Below are 14,148 nucleotides of genomic sequence, written 5' to 3' on the forward strand. Positions count from 1 at the left end.
ACTGGAATCAAAACCTATATTATTTAGTAAAGTGAAGCAATTAAGTGACGAACACTAATTTCCTTGAAGCTGATGTAACATTTCCCCCTATATAACGCCAGTGACGCAGCTTCAGGGCCTGGATGGAAGATGTCCAACTTTTTAATTTGCCAATAAGGACTAACTGAGAAAATTATCCTGAGCTAATTTTTAGCAGTATGAACATTCAAATACAGCTAATATATTTTTGGGTGCTCTACTACTTGAATAATGGAACTAGTACCCATTTTTTGAGCACTTCCATGTGGTGACGCTGCCAGGTACTTATAACAAATTATCAGAGTAAGTCTAAAAGGTAGGCGATACTCATCACTCTTACATTCAATACTCACCACTTTAGCCAATATGGTCTGTTTCACCAGCTTCATAGAAATAATGAACCAAATTGCTTTTATTTTCCAAATTAATCACTGTAGCACCCAGGTATCAGGAAGCTCACTTTTGATCCTTTGACGTTCCACCCCCAGGGCCCTATTCTCCATTCCCGCCATCCCTTACGATTGTCCCAGAATCCTGAGGACTTAATTTGGTTTAAAGAAGGCCAGTCCAATTCTCACAGGCCAAGCCTTGTCAGTCCACAAGCACCAGTGTTTTGCTTCCCACCCTGTGGTGCCTATGTTGTTCAACACTGGCCCTGAATGGTCCCAAGTGCAGACATCCATTCTGTGGCCAGGCTCTTGCTGACCCAGGTGTATGTTCAGCCTGTGCTCTTGCCCATGCTTGGTTTACAGTGCCGTCCACACTCACATAGTTGACCAATGCTCCTCTTGTTACAGTACCATGTCAGGAAGGCTGGATAGCTGATTAGGAGAGGTTTCCAGACCCAGCCATGTAGGGAATCAGCCTCTCCCATATGGCCTTAGGGTCTTGTGTTGATCCTGCATCATCAGCCTTGACTTAACCCCTCCCTCCTGGTGAGTTCTCACCTCTCCTTGGGGTCTCCATCTGCCAGTAGACTTTGGTCAGGGGTTCCATGTGCTAACTGAAGATTTAACTAACTCAAATTCTTGGGGAGAGGGGTTGTTCATTCATTCATGTATTCATTCCCCCAGGCAACAAACATTCATTGTCTCTTACTGTGTACCAGGCACTGTTCTTATCAGTGAACAAATTAGAGTTTCGGTCTTCACCAACTTACATTTTGAGAAAAAGTGGAAAATAAATTAAGCAAAAAATTGCATAGTGCTCACTTCAGTAGCACATATACTAAAACTAGAACGATACAGAGAAGATTAGCATGGTTTCTGTGCAAGGATGACACGCAAATTGGTGAAGCATTCCATATTAAAAAAAAATTGAATATACAGAGTGTGAGATTGTCATAAATGCTATGGAAAATAATAAAGCAGGCTTTGGAGGAAGAGATGGGGGCTCTTGGGAGCTGCTGTCTTAAATAGGGTGGCCAATGCAGGACTCGTTGAGAAGGAGATATTTTACAAAACTCTTGAAGGGGTGGAGGGAGTTAGCAATGCAGCTAGTGGGGGGAAGGGCATTCCAGGCAGCTGGAACAGAGAGAACAAAACCCTGTGGTATGGACATGCTTTGTGTGTTCTGGGAAGAGGGAGGAGGCCAGGTGGCTGGAGCAGAGCGAGGGTGGGTGAGAAGGAGGGTGAGATGAAAGAAGTCATGCGGGGGGAGTAGAGAGCCAGATCATGGGACCACGTAAGAGTTATAGGGATTTGGGGTGTTACTCAGAATGATTGGGAAAGCACTGGAGGGAGCACGTAGAGGACATAATCTAACTGAAGTTTCAATGGGGTCACATTGGATTCTGGTGGAAAATAAACTGCGAGACTATGTATATAAAAGCAAGAGTAGGCTTCTTGTTAGACCCACTGGGTTGAATATGTGCATTTATCTCAGATTTCCCCTAAATTCCACTAAAACATAGCATATAAACAAAACAATTATAAACTCATAAAAGAGACTATTTCAGCAGTCGAGATAGATGGACAGATGTAAACAAAGCAGACGGAGCTGTTCTTTCAGGCACTCTTCTTTGCAGGGAACAAAACAGCGTTTCTGCCTAAATCAACTTATATTTTGAGGGAAGGTGGAAAATCAATTTTAAAAAAAGTAAGTACGGATCAGGTCTTGCAACATAATTCAGATCCTGCAACTTAGCATCTTGCTGAGGAAGATAAAGACCTGGAAGTCTGTTCACTCCAGAGAACCCCAGAGGGGCTCACAAGTGAGAGGTGCCAGTGACTCCAGAAGGTGATGGTGAGGGAGCAGGTTGAAAAGAGGGGACGTTGACTCTATATGGAGCAGACAGATGTCTGCACTCCTTTCTTCACCCCCAAAAGAAAGCATGGGTTTACTCTTTAGAGAAATGAGAGCAGAGAGAGACCTGGGACAGCGGGCACATGAAAAAGCAGGAGAGAAAACTGGAAATTAAATGAATGTCTACACACTGCATGGTGAGTCCACAACCCTCTTTCTCCTTTTCCCCGAAACTGCAGCTGGAGGTAAGCCTCCTGCCAGAAGTGTGAAGGATGAGTGTCTGGAAGAAACTTCACTGTCTGAGAAAAACACCTAAAGGCACTGACATTCGGGGACCCCTGGCAAACAAGCTGGTCCACTGTCTGATTGACCTAGAGTAAAGTTGAGCAGCCGTGAAAGCCCTGTCTGTGCACAGTGAGCTTCCACGGGGTGTGTATTCAGTGGCTTTTCTGGACAGGAAGGAACAGAGAGGACCAGTGCCTCATGCAATGGTTATCCTTGAACTGAATGGAGGAGCATCTCCATAGCCAATAATAGGGAGTGTTTCAGGGAGAAGGAACCATAGAAGTGAAAAGGTGTGCATTTGGGACAGTAAGGAGACTAGCTGGCCAGTGGTGAAGAGTGAATCCCATCGGACAGGCAGACAGGGTGGGACAAAGATAACTCTGGGTGGACATGGATGGCCAAATAGTAGAACGCCCTATGGGCCATCTGAGGAATTTATACTTGATGTAATTTAGAGTTCAATAAACATTTTTGAGCAGCCAGTGTTCTTGTATAGATGTTGGGGAGAAAAAAATGAGTCAGGAATGTTCCCTGCCCTAAGAAGCTCAAAATCTAGTGAGAGAGAAAGGCCCATAAAAGCTGAAGAATGTCCTATACAGTGTAAACACGGTGAGTGGTACAACACAACATGGGGGCTCAGAACAGGGCCATGCCGAGGCTTGGAGGTCAGAGAAGGCATCCTGGGGATGGGAGGTAGGGTTTGTGCGCAGTTCTGAAGGACGTTGCCGTGGGAGGTGGAGACAGAGTACTCCTGGCAGGTGGGAACGTGAACAAAAGCCAGGAAGTGTGATGGAGTTGGAAGAGCCTTTACATGTTCAGTATTCGTGTCCTGCCTACTGTGGAGGAGAGCGGGGCGTGAGATGAGGCTCAGAGGCTCTAGGGAGTCAAGTCAAGGAGAACCAGGCATGCCATTTCAGGAGTGAGTGGAAAGCCCTGGGAGGATTTTCGCAAGAATGACGCAGTCAGAGTTTAGGAACATGGCGCTGGTCTAGGCGAATCCTGGGGAGTGGATTCCAACAGGGCAAAATGGAGAGCAGAGATGGACTGGGGAAACTTGCAGTTATGTAGATGAGAGCCCGAACGAGAGCAGAGGTCACACCACCAGGAGAACCTGCTGATTGAATGGACATATGGAGCAGTATTGCGGCAGGGTAGTGTGGACCTGGGTTCAAATCCTGGCTCTGCCACTTCATACCCGTGTCTATGTGACCTCAGGCAAGTAACTGAACCTTTGCAGCCCTCAGTGAATCATGCCTTCCTTCTTTACTTTCTTGATCTTACCAGCCTCAGCCTGTCTTCCTGACTCCATTGGTGCAAGTTCTTGCTGTGGTTCCACATTTACCCGAGATCCTGAGCACCCCTCACACCTCTCCTCCCTTGAAATCCAAGCTCATTGACAAGCTGTCAGAGCCACAGGGGTCTCTTATCAAGACTTCCCTTTCTTCATCAGGATCCTTTGGAATTAAATCCCTAAAAAGCTAAATAAAGAACTGCATTTGTTTAGTTTCCTTTTTGATGCTACACTGTAGAATATCTGGTCTCTGTTCTTTTTTTTAAGTTTCTTTGACCTCGTTGACGTGTACTTTCTAGAGCCCCAGCGGGCTGCAGTCCCGGCTGCACGCACATGTACCCACTCTCTGAATGACTCACAGATGGCTGGATACGGGGTGACACACACTGGACGCCAGCAGCTTGTGCACTTCCTCTTCACCACAGATGAAATGACTGGACCAGGTTGGGATGAAGTTGGGTAGGGAATGAGGACTCTAAGAGTAGTGGGCAAGAAGGGAAAGAGATGGGACTTCAGGGGCACAGCTGTGCAGATACGTGTGTACGAATGAGTGCATACATGCATGTTCTCCCAAGTGTGTGCGTGACTGTATGTGCCAGTGTGGGTTTATGTAAAGGGGTCTTGCCTGCTGATCCAGGACTTGGCTGTTAGGCTGAATCACCACATTGGCCCATGTGATCTCACGTGTACATGATGTAATGGTGCCCCCTTAGATGTGGCATACTTGTGCAGTGTACAAGCTGAACATGTGTATTAGAAGAGGTGACTGGTTTTTCAGCATATCCAAGAAAAGGTCTTAACAAGTAAGCTTTTGGGTATACGAGGTTTGATATTTAGAAGATCGTACTTCAGAAATGAAAACGTACGTAATACCTATCTCTTCAGTGATGGCAGATCATTTGGTAGATTAGATCTGGCTGCCTATAAAAAGCATATGTGGGGTTCTTTTTCTCTACTTGGATATCTTTGTGGTGTATATTTTCCCAATTGTGTTTACCACGTTTTCAGAACTGGACAATCCCAGAGCCGTTTACCTAGGTACCTGAGGGATAGCCTGCGTTTCTTAATTTAAGTCACAGCAATCAGAAAGGGCTTATCACCCCTAACAAAAAGGCTGGAGCTTTGCCCAGCCTCCTTGGTTGAAATAAGTCAGTCTGAGTGCATTTTCCTCTAGGCCACTCGGAGGGGCCACACCTCTCAGGTGCAGTTGGCTGCCTTCTGAAATGACTGTCACCCTAGAACCATAAAACAGTTAATGACTTACTGCTATCCCATATGCTACTCAAGTCAGTGTGACCTTAATTATTTCTCCTGGGATGAGCTCAAGGGTTCAGAGAGTCTCAGAAATCTTGGAATAAGACTGTGACTTAATATGCAGCCAGACAGGGCGTGCTGGATCCCCAGTAGGGCTTAGCAGCTGTGGCCCATCCACATGGAAGCAGTGATGTACACAGATGTTGCTATGGTGACCTCCATAACTCAGAGGGTGTGGGAATTAGGGATTCTCAGGGGAACACTGCAGTTCCTCTCCCCAGGCCCCTGTAACCTGGCATTCACAGGCTTTCAGATATAAGTTGTACCAATTAAGATCCCTAAAAATCTGGCCCCCCAGTATCCACATGCAACAGCTATGTGAATTTTAACGGACGAGCTTCTGCGCATGAGCACACATATGTGTATGTGTGCGTTATGGAAATGTGATGGGAGTTTTATAATATTTGTGTTAATGTCTCACAAGGCATAAGACGACCCATGCATCTTATCTCATCAACATTTCCTAGAATCATAACGGTTTCCTTGGTATCCAGTTAATTACCAGAACTCCAAAGATTTTTTTCTCTTTACACTCTGCTGTTACTTCTTTGCAATAATCTCAACTTTAGTGTCTAAATTTTAATAATAATTTAATTGGCTCATTTAACAAGAATTATCAAACATCCACTCTGTGTATAGAATATTGCTTTATGGTTATGTTTCATTTATGAAAAAATGGTGTGGAAGGAGAAGAATTAATTTCAATTGAAGCTATGATACCCAGTGTTTCCTTGTGTAGTTTCATCATTTAAAATCTCTACCTTGAAAAATCAAAGAGTCTGATTTGGTAATGTAGATATGCAGAAACAATGTAAGGCAATTTATAAAGTCTGTAAATGAAGAAAATTCTTTATCTGGTTTACCATAAATTGGCCTTCAGACCTAGATAATAAATTAATCAAAAACTCATTCATGCATTCAACACATATGAATACATGGTCTCGGCAGGATGCAGGTCCTGTCACAATGGTGACTGAGACAATGAGAGTCCTTGTTTTCCTAAGCTTACAGTCTAGTGGAGGAGGGAGAAAACAAATGCATAAACTAACAAGAATATATAATTGCAACTTGAAAAATACATGCAAGAATTAAACAGGTCAGTGAGATAAAGACAGCTGGAAGTCTACTTCAATGTACATGAACTATTGAATTCAATTGCATGTATGATCAAGAATACAGAATACACAGAGACTTCTCTCTGGGGTGGAGAAGAATGAGAATTTTGTACTTGTGTATTAATGACACATGCCTGGCTAAGATCATGGTCACCTGTATTCAGGGGCTGAGGATTTAGTAGTTGAATGAGATAGGAAGATAAGGAAGGAGAGGCATCGATATGTGGCTTTTTCTAAGACCAAAACGAATTTTATTTTCTCACCCCAGGAGTGAGAGAAGACTGTAGGAATGATGGTGGTGGTGCTGAAGATGAGTCTACCTTTATCAAAGAGAGGTATGAGAATGACAGAGAATGCTAGAAAATGACAGAGTTAGTATTCTTAGGACTGATTCCTAGGAGAAAACTCAAGAATAGAGAAGGGAAGCTGACGTTTCTCAATTTCCTACCATGTGCCAGGCATTTTTCACGTTATCTCATTTATGCATGGGTATTGTTTCTACTCAAAAAATTAGGAAATCGAGGCACAAGAGAATAAGTAATTTGTTCAAATTCCTTCAGCCAGTGGGTAAAGAATCTGGAATTGGACTCCTGGTCTGCCTGACTCCATAACTTTCTAGTCTACATTGTTTTTCACCACCTCTCTGCTCTCAAAGCCACAAACAGGCGCAGACTCATTTATAATTTATAAAGATCAATTTATGTTTGTATCTTTCCCATAAAACATTTCATTTACACTTGTATATTTATCTGTAGCATAACAGTAGGTACTATAACAGTTTAATGTACAATTTTAAGATGTCCTTAGAAAACTTAGGAAATAAAATCTAGAGAAGGACCATGTTCATGGATTAGACAATCTATATTGTAAATAAATCAATTTGCCAAAAATTAATCTATAAAGTTGATGTAATTCCAATCATAATACTAGTAGGATATGTTTTGGAGAAAGTTGACTAATTCTAAAATTTATATGGGTGAATAAAGGTCTACAAGTAACTGAGAAAAATTAAAGAGCAGAGCTTCACCTTCTGGTCGTGTTTTGCAACTAGTGTGGTGCTAGCGCAGGACTAGAGTCCAGAAGCAGATCCACAGTTGTATGGATATTTATTATGTATCAGGGATGGTATTGGCTAACTGTATGGAGAGAAAAAGTGAGAGTCCTCAGGCAGCATGAAAGAAAATAGATCCAAGATATAATTATGAAAGATAAAGCAACAACACTCTTGTTGAAGTCATGGTAGGTTGAGGGTTCTTAAATAAGACCTCAGAAGTTCAAACACTAAAGGCAAAAAACCCCAAAAACAAAACCAACCAAAAAAGCCAGTGAGTTTGACTAAATAAAGCAAAATTAAATATTTTTGTACAGTGAGGGATCTCCTAGATAATTAACCTCTGGGTAACAGATTGGAAGTGAATATTTCCAACACTGACGAGATTAATATATAGCATATGTAAGAAACTTATGGAAATCAACAAAAAGAAAGAAAGTTTAAAAGAAAAATGGCAGAGGATATGGAGAGGCAATTCTTAAAGTAGGAAACTGAATGGCTGATACACACATAAAGAAGTGCTCCACCTCATTAGTAATCAAGAAAATGCTAAGTAAATAACAAAGAAATAGCACTTTTCACCATAACCTTGTCAAGAATGAGAAAGTTAGATAATATTAGGTGCTGACAAAGATGTGGAGAAAATACAGCCCTCATGCACTGAGATGGGAGTGACAGCTTGTGCAGGCACTGTGGAGAGCAATCTAGAAGTATTTGGTAAACCTATTTGAGAAAATGCCCTCTGATCCAGCAGTCTCACAGCTGGGTATGCACCCCCAAGAAATCCCCCACACAGATCTACATTCCACTCTTAGCTATGCAGAAAACATGTATATATATGTTCACCAAAAGATTTGCACAAGAATGTTCATATAAACCCTACACATAATAACCAAAACAATGTATATGTCTGGTTACAGTATAGATAGATAAAGAAATACAGCAAGATAAAATAAATTATAATATATACATGTAATAGAATATTGTGCAGTAATAAGAATAAATAAACTACAACTACAGACAATAGAAAGAATGAATCTCACAAACATCGTGTTGAGGGAAAGAAGCAAGAATCATAAGAGTATGTATGATATGATTTGATTTAAAAAGATCCCAAAACAGGCAAAATTAATCTGTGGTGTTAAAAATCAGGATAGTGGTTAGTCTTGCTTGAGGAGAGGACTGTCTGCAGGGAGGCATGGGTGGGGCTTCAGGGGAGTATTGGAAATGTCCCGTTTCTTGATTTGGATGCCGGATGTGGGCGTGCTCATTTTGGAGAATTCATTGAGCTGTACACCTACAATTTGCATATTTTTCAGAATGCATGTTGCACTTGAATAAAATTTATATTAAAAAAAATCAATACATGCACAAAACAACGTTATATAATTTTCAAGTATACATATCAGTCTAGGTGACCATTGCATACTTCGAGAATTAGTTAGAAAATACTGATAATTTCCAACGACGTCAAGTGGCAGGTCATACACAAAATATACTAATGTCAATGTCTTGTAGCTAGTCAGAGAGACTTAAGCGAGGATAGGGAAAATGTGAGTGAGAGGGAAACCTGAGTGGGATAAACTAAAGGAAGGCCTGGCATGGACCAGTACTGATGCTGTACCACCAACTGAGGAAAAAGATGGGCCAGTTTTGTGCACCTGAGTCTGGAGAAAGAAAACCGTATTTACCAAAATCCCACTAGTGCCAGGCCCTGGAATACAACAGAAAACAAGGAAAATAGCCTCTGCCTTCAAAGATCCAATAATCTAGCAGGGAGACATTTAGCAAATAAGTGACCAATTAATAATGAATTAAAATTCTGGTAAGTGCTACAGCAAAAAGAAAGAGGATGCAAAGGAATAATTGGGGAGGACCGAAAGTGTAAAATGGGGTCCCTTCTACAGCAAACCCAAAGGGGATGGGTCTACAGAATGGAAGAGTAAGGTAGGTGACCAGGAACTGGGCCCAGGGTGTGGGGATGAGCCCAGGAGTATTATAGACACAGCAGAGGAAGTGAAATGATTACAGGATGTCAAAACTTGAGACATCCTTGGCCAAATGGGATTTCCTTGTTTCCTTGTTTCCTACACCTTGTTTCCTACAACATTTAGATGTCTGCCTATTGGTTTTGCCAATATGTCAAAATTCCCTGATTTTTATCTGAGGTTGGGAGGAGTTAGGAGTGAGTGAGAGTAGAAATACCACCTCATTTAAATGGAGATCATCTCTCTCTTGTTTGACTGCTGAGTCTCATCAACATCGTGAACTGTTTAAAAATTAAGAGGACAATCATTGAAAATTATCAGTATTTTCTAATAAATTTTTAACTATGTAATATGATAAATATAGATTACTATTCACCTAAAAGTGACTGTGAGACTTAGAAGTTTCTAGGAAATATGAGACGCAGGGACTAATTTAAAACAGATATTTTTCTGAGCAGCCTTGTGGCATAGTGGTTAAGTTTGCTCACTCTGCTTTGGCGGTCTGGGCTTCACAGTTTTGGACCCCGGGTGTGGACCTAGGACAGCTTGTCAAGACACACTGTAGCGGCATCCCACATAAAATAGAGGAAGATGGGCACTGATGTTCGCTCAGCGACAATCTTCCTCACACACACACAAAGTTAAATATTTTTCTATTTCCTCTGTGTATGCGCTATGGACTTTTGGTGTAAAATATACACAACCCATGGTAGAGTCAGACGCTAAGACATACAAGACACCAAGACTTCACCTGGGAGGACAGAATTTTCTACTAAGTTTTAAAAAATATGAAGACTGAAAGCTAGAAAACTCCATCAAAAGATGACCCTTGAAAGAATTTTATCTTGGTGTCTATGGATCTGTTTCCGCTGCAATGATATTAATGGACTGAAAATCCAAAGCCATTAAAGACACCTGGTGTAATACAAAGTGTGATACATGGGTAATACTTCACAGACTGCTTCTGGAGAGATCTCCTGGGTTGTTAAGCATTGATATGATTGACAGCACTCAAAACAGGTCCTTAGCTTTTCATGTTTAGAAACAGAATTTCCATCTGGTTATGCAGGAGTGATTGGTCTAATGTGTCCTGATGCTTCTTAATGAGAGTGAGCGGATGGAATGGACCAGGGTTCTGCTTCGTTCCATCATTCAGTGATTGTTGGCGAGTGAGTTAACCATGCTGAGGACTGGTTTGCTCACCTGTAAAGTCGGGAAGTGGGCCGGCAGCAATGCTGCTCTGCTGCTCTCCTTGTAACCTCGTTCCCTAGTGGCTCTTATACTTGGAGCTGGCTTCCTCGATTACTTCTTTTCCATTATTGGGGTACGTACTGAACCAAATGAGCCATCTGAATGCTGCCTGCTGAACAGGAACCCAGGACTAAAGAAGGGAATGTCCTTGGAGATATTTCACCTTGGCTGCAGCAGATCTCGAGGAAGATCCCCTAATCCTTGATAGAAGGCACCTTCTGAGAAAGCCCTGGAGATAGACCGCCAGGATCTCTCTTCAGGAAAGACTTCGCCTTCCAGCTGCAGGCAGGGCAGTCAGCTGACAGCCTCCAGCTGCAGCCCCCTCAGGGTCTACCAAGGCCTTGGAGCTGAGGCCAAGCTCTTTCTGGGCAACCTCCAGTCAATGAGTGGGAAGAGTGCGGTTCCTAGGGCCTGACCATTTCTGCTGAATGCTTCGGAAGGACCCACTGTGTTGGCAGAGACCTGTCAGAGCTGCATCGCAGTCTGAGGCACTCCCTGTCCAATCCTGCTTTCTCCTCCCTTTCCTTTTATAGGTGACAGGTCAACCTCGTGGCTGAAAGGCTTTCCTGCCCAACTCTACTTTTTCTTCCCTCTTTGTCTTTTGTGATGGTTAATTAAAAAGGTGGGGGAGGGGGACAATGCCCTTGCTTTTGCCAGAGGCTCCATAACTGTGAGAAATAAATTTCTGTTGTTTCCAAGCCAACCAGTTTATGGTATTTTTGTTATTGCAGCCCAAACAGACTAAGACATCTTTCAAGGACATTCTCCTCCTCCCCCACCTTTCCAAGAAACCTCTTGCATTTCTAAATTGGTCTCAGTGCCTGCTGCCTGGGAAACCTAAACTGGCATTCCTTTCCACTGACTAAATGGTATGTCAACTGGACTTCACGTCTTCCTCCACCGGACAGTGCTGGATCAGCGCCATCACCAAACACAAAAAAACAAACAAAAACCAAACTCCGATGTTTTTCCCATTAGGTTCCATCTTGTTCATTACCTAATTTTTGCAATTGTCTTGCCAACATTATCTATCTTCGTTTTAATATATCCTTATAACAAGTAACAATTTTCAAAATTGTAAGTTTTTTACTTGTAATTTTAGGTTGATTGCTTCCGGTTGGTCTCACTCTCATGTTAACATCATCAATGCCTTGCTGGCAGTCCCTCTGGGAAGAAGTAGAGTGAAGTGGTGTTGTGCATGGGATGGTTGTACAATCTGGAGTTCTGATCCCAGCTTTATCACCTACTGTTGGTGAGGCCTTGAAAGAATTGCTTTATACCTTTGAGCCTCAGTTTCCATCTTCTATAAAAAGAGAGCAATATAGTTTATAATGTTGTTGGGAGGGTTAACATACACTATATATGTGTTTATATATATATATGTAAAGCAGTGATTGGCATACTATTACTTTGGGAAAGTTTCAGTATGATGCTGACGTCACCTAGGATGAGCTGCTTTTGGTGGCATTCAATTAAGACCTATGTTATAGTCTAACTTGTACTGGAAGTTTTTGGAACATTATCTGTCTTCTTGCTCTAAATCTTGGGGTCTGTCTTATTTTGGACATATAACCAAATAACTTCATGCAACAGAAGAAAATGAAAAAGCTTTGATTTGTTTCTTTGTGCTCTATTTTCACTCTCATTTATTTTCTCCAAACTTAACCTGAAAAAGTAGAGATCTCTTGGTAGAGTGATTTCTTGGTAAAAATTAAACCCTTACCTACCTAAATATAGGATATAGGGATTTTGTTAATGGTCAATGAAAAATAGATCAATGTCCCATAGAGGGACAGATCCCAGCCCTTAGAGACATATTTTCAAGAATTAAATCCTGTTAACTAGCATGCTGTTCCAACGAGAGAAAAGGAAACACTGCCCTCACACTAGGAGCAGGCTTGGGGCTCACGGCTAGGTTTGGGTGTTCTTCTCTACGAATAATTTCACAGAATATCAGCATCAGATAAGGCCACTTAGTGACTGTGATGGATCAAGACAACAAGCCACTCCATAATCGTGTCTGACCACTGACAAAATCAGGAGCATGGTCCAGACCACAGAAACGGGCCAACATCCCCCTGCCCTGCCCCGAATGGGTAGCTGCTGGTTCCTTACCAAGTATAGCATTAGCCTCGTTCTAGTCTTCCCTCTCTCTAGTTGAGATTCGTTAGGAAACCCAATCATAGGTTTATACCCACTTCCCAACAGCACCCAATCTAGAGCAAAGCCCCATTTCCTTGAGCCCTCCCCAAAAGTCTCTTAACGTAAAGCCTGAATCCTATAATAAGTCCTTTCTAACACTCTTACTGAGATGTCTCTTGGTTCCCCACGCTGCACATTCTTCCTGGCTGTGGAGATAATAAACCTAACTTGTTTAACTACAGTTGTGTTCTTAGTGATCTTTAGCTGGAGCTCATTGACAATAGTATTCCAGCAGATAACTTACTAATGAGATTACTGTGTCCTCAGTATCCATTCATTTGTTTATTCACTCATTCATTCATTCTAAAAACATTCTTTGAGTACCTACTTTGTGCTGGGGCCTCTGCTGGACCCTGGGGTACTTCAGATGGACTATATACTGCTCGCCACGTAAGGGTTTTCAGTGAGATGAGACCTACCATGAATTACGCACTGGCTGTATGTCAGGCACTGTACTCGCTGATTTACATAGATTATCTCTGGTCTCACCACTGCCCGCCAAGGTAAGAATTATTATTTTAGTCCCACAGATGAGGTAACTCTGGCTCAGAGAGGTTAACTAAACACTACTCAAAAGTGATGGAAGCAGGGTTTGCACAGCTCCCCAGCACACGCGCTCTTTCTTTTTGGTGGGCCACAGAAACAGGGAGTATGGCTGGTACAACATGAATAAAGTGACCAGTTGTGTCTGCTAGTTGAGAGAGGAATTCCCAGAGGAAAATATTTTGAACACTATTTTATTGTATTTTAAGATGACAAAATCACTGTGATGATCTTATAGAAAGCTCACTTATGTATCCTAACATAAAACCTGTATTACCTTTGTAAATTAACTTCTGGTCTTTTTTTACATGCATAATTATTATGTACAGCTGGATCATATGTATGAGCTTGTGTCTTATCAGCCAGGCTTCGAAGAAAGAACAGTTGCCAGGCCAGCTCTGGTGGTGGCTGTGATCATGGTGGAGGGGCAGAGAGGAAGAGCATTCCAGAGGGAACGACATGTGCAAAGACATACAAGTAAGCTAAAAGTTAGAAAATAATCTCTTTGAGCCTAATCGATGACAGTGTATATTCCTAAAGCACAGCTCGTTATAAAAATCTGTTCAATACACAAACAGCAATCAGAACAAAGAGAAGGGGCGTGGCCAGCCTGGGGATCAAACCAGAAACAAACATGTTGGTGTTAATTCTGTGTCACTCAGGTAGAGAGACACTTTCCGTGGATCATCTGCATCCCACGATGAAAGAGGAGGTAGCTCTCATATCGTACTTCTCTCCGTTTGGATCAGAGCTCCCTCAGGATTTTCCCACGCCCCTGCACTGACCAGCTCAGGAAGTAACTTCCCAATTTTTTCCCCTGATTCCAAGGAAGCCCAGGGATGGTTA

The 14,148-nt window shown here is 42.2% G+C and overlaps 1 non-coding gene across 1 annotated transcript; it reads left to right on the plus strand.

Annotated features, from left to right (window-relative positions):
• The first annotated feature begins 1,221 nt into the window (after window positions 1–1,221).
• LOC124237690 (U6 spliceosomal RNA) lies at window positions 1,222–1,328 on the plus strand. The gene has a single exon (XR_006888078.1). It is a non-coding gene; the product is annotated as a U6 spliceosomal RNA (small nuclear RNA).
• The last annotated feature ends 12,820 nt before the right edge of the window (window positions 1,329–14,148 follow it).

Source organism: Equus quagga, chromosome 3 (genome assembly GCF_021613505.1).
Source record: "Equus quagga isolate Etosha38 chromosome 3, UCLA_HA_Equagga_1.0, whole genome shotgun sequence".
NCBI lineage: Eukaryota > Metazoa > Chordata > Mammalia > Perissodactyla > Equidae > Equus > Equus quagga.